Source organism: Saccopteryx leptura, chromosome 8 (genome assembly GCF_036850995.1).
Source record: "Saccopteryx leptura isolate mSacLep1 chromosome 8, mSacLep1_pri_phased_curated, whole genome shotgun sequence".
NCBI lineage: Eukaryota > Metazoa > Chordata > Mammalia > Chiroptera > Emballonuridae > Saccopteryx > Saccopteryx leptura.
Window position 1 is genome coordinate 6,252,590 of NC_089510.1, and position 11,702 is coordinate 6,264,291.

Below are 11,702 nucleotides of genomic sequence, written 5' to 3' on the forward strand. Positions count from 1 at the left end.
TGGATGCATGATCAATCAGTAGTCCATAACTGCAGGAATCACACAGGATCAAGTATTAGGACTGTCCACCACTCTGAGCTTGGGAATTTCCATGTCAGACCAAACTTCCTCCCTGGAGGGGAAACCTTTGTCCACTATCCTTTATGACCCTAACCTATCCTTCTACAAGGTTCATCATTTGCAACAGATGATTGAAATATTTGAAATGGATGTTAGAAAATATATCCTCTTTGGAGCTTCCCAGGCCTGCTCATGCAAGGGTACAAATGCACTTTTGAATCGCAAAATATTAAAAGCCTTTTGGGTCAGGGTTTATGATTCCTTCAGTAATACAGTTTTCCCAGAAACTTTGTTCTCTTCGCTTCCAGGAATTTTCACATTCCAGTAACCTTCAGAAGTTGTTTTGACCCTGATTTGTTTTGTTTCCTAAACCCCATGACATCCTTTCTCAGTGTAGTGATAGTGACCATGAGGCCATCTGGAACAGAAAGGTGGAAAGACCATAATTTAATTTCATCCGGGCCCTGAATTATTTTATCAAACTAAGAAGTTTAATAAAGCTTTTTCCCCCCTCATTTCCTTTTTAATTTTTTTTTATTATTCATTTTTTTAGAAAGGAGAGAAAGAGGGGGAGAGAGAGAGAAGAGAGAGAGAAGGGGGGAGGAGCAGGAAGCATCAACTCCCATATGTGCCTTGACCAGGCAAGCCCAGGGTTTTGAACCAGCGACCTCAGCATTTCCTGGTCGACGCTTTATCCACTGCGCCGCCACAGGTCAGGCCCTCATTTCCTTTTTAAAATCTTACTGTTGCTGTTTAGAAATAGATTTTCTAATCTTGTTAATCCTGCATTCAGGACGTTTTTAGGCTAACAAAACCTGCCAATTCTCTCTTAAGTTTACTTCTTCCTTGTAATACCTTATTGAAACTACCAAAAACAAACAACACACACTAGGTTTTGGTTCTTTGTTTTTTTTTAATACAATAATTTTTCCAAGAACTGTTTTCTTATTGTATATGAACTTTGCCTATCAAGTTACTCTATGTAACAGTTTACCAAATGGTTTGTCACCAAACCAAAATGAATTTCCATCTTCTTAACCATCGACAATAGTCTCCTCACTAGCTGTCAATGTTTGAATTAATCTTGGAAGTTAATATTTATTTCTTTAACAAACAATTCTCAAAATTTCAGAAATGTTAACACAAAAATATACTTTTTGCTCATGTTACAATCTGATGCGGGTTTGGCAAAAGTCCTGAAGAGTTTCTTAGCATGTTAAGTCAAATTTAGGATTAAGGATTTGATCCTTACTCCAAGTCACTAGGAGAAAAAAAGGAGCAGGAACAACCCCACAGAACATGTTATGGCCTAAAATAAGTGCATAATTGTGTTCTCTTTCTGTTGGTCATGATTCAGTCACCTGTTTCCACCCGGATGCCAGAGAAGCTGAGAACGATTATCTCCTTATCTGACTACAAAGTAAACCAAAATAACATAGTTATTTCATAGTTTCATAAATGCTATAAACACTTTTAATTTTTTGTTGTGATTATTCTTTTGAATTTAGTCATTATTTCATATTTCTTATTTTGTCTGTTTTTGAGAGAGAAAGGGGAGAAGGGACGAGAGAGAGAAAAAGAGAGAGAGAGAGAGAGAGAGAAGCACTTGTTTCACTTAGCTGTGCACCCATTGATTCCTTCTCAAACATGCCCTGACCGGGGTCAAACCAACAACCTCAGCTCTCAAGGAGAATACTCTATCCACTGAACCACCAGCCAGGGCCACATTTATTCTTGAAAACTATTTTTACTGGGTATAGAATTCTGGTATGACAGTTATTCCTTTTCAGCAAAAAGAAACCACCATCCATTTATATATGTGTTCCATTGTCACCATTGAGCTGTCAGATGTCAATCTAACTGTATTCCCCTTTGAAATAATCTTATCAACCCTTTTTCCTTACTTTCAAGGTTTTTCTCTTAAGAGTTTTTCTTCTTCTTTTACTTTATATGTGTATGTCTATATGTACAAATTTGCTGGTTTATTAGGTTTTAAAGTCAAGCATTTATACTGATTTTTTTTATTCCAACTATACAGTAATCAAATAGTCAACAAGGAGAAATTTCTCTCTATAAAAATATTCCAATTAATAAATGAAGAGTAATATACTTACATTATGTTTATTTTGTAGTTTCTAATTTATGAATGAATTTAAGCAATGATGAGTTCCTGTGACTACTGCTATGTAACAGATTATCATAATACTTCTTGTATTAAAATAACCTCTTATTTTACTCATCATTTTGTAAGTCAGGAATTCAGAATGGACTTGGTCAGACATTTCTCAGTGAGGGGTCTCTCATGCTGTTGAAAGCAAAGGTTCTGAATGGCTACAGAGATCTGAAAATGCAACTGCACGGAATATACAAAATAGCTCATCATGTGGCTGAGAGCTCAACTCTGCAGAAAGCTCTTATGAGACTTGACTGAAGTATCAACAAGTGAATCGTCCCATGTGGTAGTCTCAAAATAATCAGATTTCTTCCGTGGCAGCTTAGTTCCCTTAGAGCAGAAAGTTTCAATGCTGGTCCTCTTGACATTTGGGGCTGCATGATTCTTGATTGCAAGGGGCTGTTCTATTTGTTGCAAAGATGTTGAACGGCATTTCCATTCTTTACCCACTAGATGGCAGTAGTACCACCGTCTTGGTTGTAACGACCAAAATTCTCTCAGGGCATTTACCAAATGGCAGGGGGTTTAAATCACCTCTAGTAGGGAACTGGTGCCATACAGTAAGCATTCAAAACCAAGCATTCATAACAAGCCAAGCAGAAGATGCATGAGTTTTACTGACCTAGCTTCAAAAGTCTTGAAGCATTATTTCCACTACTTTCTATTGGTTACAAGGAAATCACAAGAGTAAACTGAGGTTCAAGGGAGAAGTATGTGTACTCTTAAATGGGAGCATCAGTAATGCTTAACATGTTTTAAAATAACCACAAATGGTTACCAACATAAAAAATAATGTGAAACAATGTGAATCTGATAAAGCCTATAGATCTAACTATAAATTTATAAATGACACCTAAGGATTTAATGAGCAACATTCATCCAATCAATCCAGATCATGGAAAGTCTAAAAGTTAAAAGATCCAATTCAGCCTGACCAGGCAGTGGCGCAGTGGATAGAGCATCGGACTGGGATGCAGAGGGCCCAGGTTCAAGATCCCAAGCTCGCCAACTTGAGCGCAGGCTCATCTGGATTTAGCAAAGCTCACCAGCTTGGACCCAAGGTTGCTGGCTTGAGCAAGGGGTCACTCGATCTGCTGTAGCCCCCCGGGTCAAGGCACATATGAGAAAGCAATCAATGAGCAACTAAGGTGCCACAACGAAAAATTGCTGCTTCTCATCTCTCTCTCTTCCTGTCTATCTGTGACTCTCTGTCTCTGTCACACAAAAAAGATCCAATTCACCCAACAAATAAAATTCATGTTCAAAAAACTAACTGAGGAAAAACCTGTGGATTAAAAGAGACTGAAGAGATGTATCAAACATTAAAAAGGTATGTATATTATTTGAAAAACTGTGGCACGATTATTGAATTTGAGCACTGACTGGATATTTGATATTAAGAAATTATTGTTGAGTTTTTATCTATAATAATGGTATTGTGGTTTTGTTTCAGAAAAGATCTCTCTTACTCTAGAAGTGCATCTTGAAATAAATGAGTTTAAAATAATACGCTGTCTGGGATTTGCTTCAGAATAATGTAGCAACGGGGTAAGCAGAAGAGTCATTTCCAATTTTTAAAAATTATATGAAGTCTATGAATCATCACTTGAAGTATTTAGATGATCGTTACAACTTTATTAACTTTAGAGTAATCAATTTTCCAAATTGTTATATATATATATATATATATTTCAGCAAAATATTAACATTACTTTTTAAGAGATTAAAAATTTTATTCAACTATAAAAATATATGCTCATGACAAAAGAGTTTGAAAACATAGAAATTTCTCCTTGAGGAAGAAATAGCAATAATTAGAAAACTCGGAGGAAGACAGTGATAAATTCTTTTTGTTTATATACCTGTTTGGACAGTATTGCACTGTCTATACAACTCCCAGCCAACATTAAATGATAATGTATCTTTTCATATCATTTTCAAACCTCCAGTAATTCTTTGTCAATAAAATTTTATAGTTTTACTCACATAGGTCATGCACAAACAAGGTCATTTCAAGATCTTTTGCTGAATATTTTTTAAAATATTATTACAAATAGGAAAAAAAAATACCTGGATCTATCTATTGGGTATGGGTAACATATATTTTAAAGGTTTTAAAAAGAAACATTTTAAAACAACTTATTTATTTTAGTTTTCTGGTGTTTCTATTGGACTTTGTACATAAAATTTGTAAATAATTCTTTCACCTTCCCAATGATTATATCCTTATTACTATTTTCTTCCTTTCTGTGCTGGCAAAATTTCCAACACATTGTTAAATAATGATCAAGGTGACCAATCGTCCTCCTTTAGGGAAAATAGTCCTTCTTTTGTAAGTTCTGTCCTCCCTCAAAAAGTGTCCTCCTACATGTCCTCCTTTCTGATATTGAAAGACTAATCTGTAAATGTCCGCATTCAATCAATGCAGAGTTGATCCATTGCATGTAATCTGACATATTTGTATTTGACATGATGATTCGTCAGGGATCAGTACAGTGCGGCGAGACGAGATTATGAAACACATGCGCTCCGCACAGGAGACTTTGAGAGAGCGTGTGATATACCGAGCATGCATATGGCTTTGTGTACTTCTTACTGAAACACAACACGGCACATACGACACTGTAGACTCACGATTATTTCTTTCTCAGTGAATATTCAATCATAGACAGGTAAGCACAATTCACGTTTTATTCATTCATTATCTATTTAATAATTTCCAAATATGTATAATTTTATTTACAGGTGTTTTCCCGAAATTCGAGTTTTAAAGTGGAAATCTAACCTCAAACCATATCTATTTAATAACGCATTTTGATTAAATAGTTACATAAAACAGACGTTCTTTTAATTAGAAAATGATAAATACACCTGAATATCACTCCAAATTAGTGGTTTTGTTTGATGTTTAGTTTTCCTAAATGAGGATTTTTTCTTACAATTATTAAAAATTAATCGGCATGTAAGCATAATTACAATATAAAATATTACAAATGTTTTTATTATGCATTTATCATATTATAGTGTACTATTGTTGCAATGAATAAAATGTTTCTTTTATTTATGATATTGTTTTCTTCAAATTTATTTTGTCCTTATCATTGTAAAAAAGTTGGTCACCTTAATCATGATGGTATTATCCATTATATTTTTTAAATACATATTCTCCAAAAATTTCTTTATCAACATCAGGTAACGTAAGTTGAATGCTTCCAAACCCAAGATGTCATCTCAGATTTTGTCAGTCTTCAGGGGAACAGATTCACAGACATCTCTGGTCCAGGACACCATCAAGAATTCTGGCATAGCCTGACCAGGCGGTGGCGCAGTGGATAGAGTGTCCGACTAGGATGCAGAAGGACCCAGGTTCGAGACCCCAGGATAGCCAGCTTGAGCATGGGCTCATCTGGCTTGGCCAAAAAAAGGCTCACCAGCTTGGACCCAAGGTCACGGGCTCGAGCAGGGGGTTACTCAGTCTGCTGAAGGCTCGCAGTCAAGGCACATATGAGAGAGCAGTCAATGAACAACTATGGTGTTGCAACAAAAAACTGATGATTGATGCTTCTCATCTCTCTCCGTTCCTGTCTGTCTGTCCCTCTCTATCCCTCTGTCTGACTCTCTCTCTGTCCCTGTAAAATAAATAAATAAATAAAAAATAATTTAAAAAAAAGAATTCTGGCATAAATCTCTTCTAGGCGGCCCCCGGAAGTGGTCGGCTGCTTGAGGACAGGGCTGCACGTTCCTTCTCCAAGCACTGGCTGCCAGGAACTCACTGAAGCGGGCGATGAACACAAGCTTCGTGCCCTTCGTGGAGAAGCACGTGGCCACGGAAGTTACTGCTGACAGTTTGGAAGAAGAACGGAAGGGTTACGTGGTTCGAATCACTGGTGGGAACGACGATTCAAGGTTTCCCCACGAAGCAGGGTGTCCTGCCCCACGGCCATGTCTGACTGTTGCTGAGTAGGGGGCATTCCTGATATAGACCAAGGAGGCCCGGAGAGAGAGTGCTCATCGGCTCAGGGTTGCACGGTGGATGCCAGTCTCAGTGTTTTCGACTTGCTCAGGGTTTAAAAAAAGAAGCAGGGTGGGCCCTGGCCAGTTGGCTCAGCGGTAGAGCGTCGGCCTGGCATGCGGGGGACCCGGGTTCGATTCCCGGCCAGGGCACATAGGAGAAGCGCCCATTTGCTTCTCCACCCCACCCCACCCTTCCTCTCTGTCTCTCTCTTCTCCTCCCGCAGCCTTGCTGGGGATGGCTCCTTGGCCTCTGCCCCAGGCGCTAGAGTGGCTCTGGTCGCAACAGAGCGACCCCCCCCCCCCGGAGGGGCAGAGCATCGCCCCCTGGTGGGCAGAGCGTCGCCCCTGGTGGGCGTGCCGGGTGGATCCCGGTCGGGCGCATGCGGGAGTCTGTCTGACTGTCTCTCCCCATTTCCAGCTTCAGAAAAATACAAAAAAAAAAAAAAAAAAAAAAAAGAAGCAGGGTGAGAAAGATATTCCCGGCCTCCCTGATACTACTGTGCCTCAGGCCTGAAAGAACTAGCAGGTTCTGAAAACTTTTCAAGTTCTCTCAAGAAGACGAAGTCCATCAATCTGCTGTGAGAAAACCCCCAAGCAAAAGAGAGACTCCTAAGACCAAAGCACCCAAGATTCAGCGTCCTGTCGCTGCCCCTGTCCTGAGTCACGAATACTGGGCTGCTTCTCTGAAGAAACAGCATTCTAAGAAAAGTAAGGAAGAGGCTACTGAACACGCTAAGCTTTTGGCCAAGAGAATGAAGGAAACCAAAACAAAACAGAAAAACACAAGGAACAGATGACAAAGAAATGGAAGCTGTCTTCTCTCAAAGCTTCTCCCTCAACATCTGAGTCCAGTAAAAAAAATAATAAATGAGGTTTTTCTAAGATTATATAAAATCAGACATCAAAATAAAACTTCTGGCATAAATCTGTCCATAAGATCGGGGTCTAATATTATCATTATGTTTGGGTCAACATCAGGAGAATCTAGGAGTGGTCCCAAAGGACTTAAGTTCAGAATTTTTGGGGGGAGGGGCATATTCTAATGTTCGCTATAAATAATGTGGAAGAAAGAGCTCAAATGAATTCGGGGACTGAGCCCAAAGCCTTCAGATTTTTGAGAGCCACAACAGTCCAGCCCACCAACCAAGATTTTTAAATGATGGACATTTGAAAACGGTTTCTTCTCCTGAGGTCAGACGGCAAAGGCAAAGGCAGCCACACAAAGAAGGATAAATGGCAGCCTCCGCGGAGGGACAGCAATGGCTCACAAACTTCATATCTGTCCAGGGAGGCGAGCAGCCAGCCATGGGCGCATAAAACAGAAGCAGATGTCATTTTGTACCTTATTAATGCCAAAAGAACAGGAATCCCAGAAGTCCTAACATTTCTCTTGTCAGTCAAATAAATGCTTGCATTAACAGTGAAATAACTAATAATGTCTGACCTGTCATGTCTGACTGGCAGACGTCTAATAAATTAAATAGTGAACAAAGTACCAATTTAATATTTTACTTGTCTTATGTAGAATAGAGGCTAACAGCAGAAATTGTAAAAACTTATATCTACTCAGTCTCTCTTAAGCATTAGAAAAATTGAACCAGAGAAACAATTACATACACTATCTCTTTTGGAAAAATTGGGTCTGGTCCTAGTCTGCACCAATGGGTCATTTTTCAGTCTATTTTATATATATATATATCATGTCCTACTAGCTAACGCCAGCAAAAATAAATAATTATAGGCTGATTATGAAGGCATTTATAATCAGCAAACTCTAAATAGGATCAGGATGATAATGATTGGCAATTGTGTTTAGAGGGATTCAAATATCAGAAGGCTGATTGCATTTTATGATCTATAGTGTCATATATAATAATGAGGGTTTTTATTATTTTTTGAATTATAAAGTAAATTTTCATGATATTCTACTATGTTACATTTTTATCTATCACAGGATAACAAGCCATTCCAAAGCTTATTGTATAAAACAAAAAATATTTTATGCTTATAGGTTCTGTGCATCAAGAATTTAGATTTGGCGTGGTGAACACGGTTCACACTCTCTGTTCTATGATTTCTGAGGTTGTCATAAAACAGAAACAATACAAATGACATTCTGACTAAAGTTCAATATAATAGAAATCAAAAGAAAAGACATAAAGATATAAAATAGCCCAAATCTAAATCAGAAAACAAAAAGTTTGTTCTATCTGGAATTTAAAAAGGAAAAAAAAACTTTTCATGAGTTTTCTTGGATAAAAAATTTTAAAAATAAAGTAAGTAAAAAGAAAACTGAAATCACAGAATTTCTAAACATACTTATAATGAAAGTATTACATATTAAAATCCATGATATAATTAAAGTAGTTATTTGAAGAAAATTTACAATTTTACAAAGTGTTATCGATAGAAATGATACATTTTCTCATTCAGATTTGGAAAAAGAATAAAAATTAAGCAAAAGAAAGAACAGAGGGAGAATTGTAAAGATAAAAAAGGAAATTATGAAGCTGAATAAAAAATATAGTAGAAATAAAAATGATGGTTTTTGAAAATACACATCAAAACAAACAAGCCATTAGGCAATCTAATTTTAAAAATATGAGATAAAGCACAAATATAAAAAATAAAAAACAAGTGGGAAATAACCATTGAAACAAAGCAAGAATACATAATATATGCACACATACATGCTTACAACAAATGTGTATGTATACACACACACACACACACACACACATAGTTCCATGCATGAGTATGACTAATTTCTACAACTTAAAGTAAATAACTTTGAAACTCAAAATGAAATGGGTAATTTTCTATGAAATGCAATTTAACAATGTTGATCACAGTTGAAATAGAAAGGTTAAGTAGAACAATTTTCCAAGTATTTTTAAAAAGTGATTAAAGCAGTATTTACATAAAAGAACCAGGCCAAGATGGGTTCCTGGGGGAATTCTACAAAACCTTTAGAGACTAGACAATGCTCACACCGGTAAGACTAATACAAATGCTTCTCTTGAATTGTTCCAGAAAGCAAAGGAAGACTTTTGACTTCTTATGAACCAAATAAAACGTTGCTATCTAATTGTGATAAAGATTCCACATACCTGCAAATGAAAAGAGCTATAGATCGCTCTATTGAAGTAGTCGTGTAAAACGATCCTATAGGATATGGGGCTTTTCTTATGCCTTACTGGCTGAGATCAATAATTTCTTTTTAAAATATATCCACATCCATTTTATTCTTTAAAGATTATTTTCTAACAGTTTGGAAGTCACCCACAGAGAGGCTGAGCAGATTCACCCAACAGAGACAAATGAATGACATGACCAGAGAAGTGGACTTTATGGGCTGCGTAAGTCATAGGACACGTTTCTTGACCCTCAGAGTGAATCCCAGGTGGCAACGAAAGTCTGAACTGTTAACTTATTTTTTTTTCTCCCCTTGCTTGAATTTTGTCTTGATTTTGTTTCTTATTTGGACACAATTGACAAGCTATTCTCCATGGCAGGTAACAATGATTGGAGATTTATTTGAAGGTCTTACACAATGGTAGGAAACTTACTTTTGTATAAGACCAGATGGTGAATATCTTAGGTTTGAGAGTCTTTGGTGCATCTATTCAACTCTGCTATTGTCCTCTAAAAGCCAGTACAGACTTAATGTAAATGAATAAGAATGACTGGGTCCAAAAACACTGTATGTATGGGCACTAAAATTTTAATTTCTTAGAATTTTTATGTGTCGGTAAATATTTTTTTTTTTTCCAACCACTTAAAAATGTAAAATCTATGTTTTGTGAGTCATTCAAAAATAGGCAGTGAGCTGATCTGGCCCACTGACTGTGGTTTGCTAACTACTATTTGGTGATTAGTGTTGAATGATGAGAGACATCACCTCTTGTTATATGAGAGTAAAGAAAAGCTTGATTACTAGTCTTGTTGATTAACTTTCTGTTTTGAGTTTAAATTAATTTTAAAATTTTGTATTCATCAAGAAGAACTGTGTGTTTTATATTTGTATTTATCTTTGACTGGTGGCTGATGCTGTACAACAGATGATATGTGCTTTTCATGTGTCTGTCTATGTCTTTACTACCATGTTTTCACATCTTGTTGTTCTTTTACTTCTGGAAGCTTTCAATGAAGTATATTATTTGTCTCTTAAATTAACATAACTGTTGCCTGACCAGGCAGTGGCACAGTGGTTAGAGCATTGGACTGGGAAGCAGAGAACCCAGGTTCGAAACCCCGAGGTCGCTGGCTTGAGCCCAAAGGTAACTGGTTTGAAGCCCAAGGTCGCCGGCTTGAGTAAGGGATCACTGTTTCAGCTGGAGGCCCCGGTCAAGGCACATACGGGAAAGCAATCACCGAACAACTAAGGAGCTGCAACAAAGAATTGATGCTTCTCATTTCTCTCCCTTCCTGTCTGTCTCTTCCTTCTGTCCCTCTCTCTGATACTCTCTCTGTCTCTGTCCAAAAAAAACAAAAAACAAAACAAAACCATAATTCTGTTGAGATTGGTTTATAGAGCTTAATAAACACATTTAAAATAAAGTATTTATAAATTTTCCAGAAAATAAGGGAATTAAACTATTCATATTTAAAATGAGCTAGACTTTTTAAAAAAATTTTTTTTTTCAGAAATTGCTAGCACAAAAACAGTTAAGAAAATGATACTGGTTTAAATTTTTTAATTTAAAAATAAAGTATTTTCCCTGGTTAATCAGTGTTAAGTATTACACAAGCAAGCATACACTTTGTTTAGTTGGGATTTTATCACATAGAGAATGTTAATCTGAAAATCCCAAACTCATACATATAAGTTTACAGGTCAAATAATCTGACAACAGGCTTGCATGATATTAAAAATATAATAGTATAAGTTTACATTAACTCATTATGTTATGAGCTTTTTATATCAATAATTTATATGAATTTACATATAATCTTTAAAATTTTGGATTAATGTCAAATTGAGCAAACAAATAGGTAACTCTTGGATATGTAGACATTTTCTAAATGAGATGGAAAACTGAAACATTGATCAAAGACTAAGTTTTTATATATACTTTTGTTTCTTATTTTTAGATGCTAGAGAAAGTTCATATCTTCAAGGCACACATGTATTTGCCTCATTTTATAATAGCTGAGCCTGTAAAGCTATTAAACATGGTTTAATTACACTCCTTTTTGATGAGCTTGCCTCCCGGGACTTCTGAGTAATGCTTTCACCTAAAACAAAGGTCAACCAATGATGGTCTCACCAGCTCCATCTGGCCAGTCACTGGGTTTTAAAATAAAGTTTTATTGGGACCCAGCCAGACCCATTGATTCATGTATCGTTTATGACTGTCTTTATGCTATAACAACAGAGATTGGTCTGAAATTCCTAAGATACTTGTTATTTTGCTATTTATAGAAAAAGTATGACAATGCTTACCTAAAATAT

General features: G+C 36.5%; 1 pseudogene; it reads left to right on the forward strand.

Annotated features, from left to right (window-relative positions):
* Positions 1 to 3,543: 3,543 nt before the first annotated feature.
* LOC136380078 (small ribosomal subunit protein eS6-like) lies at positions 3,544 to 7,118 on the forward strand (annotated as a pseudogene).
* Positions 7,119 to 11,702: the final 4,584 nt, after the last annotated feature.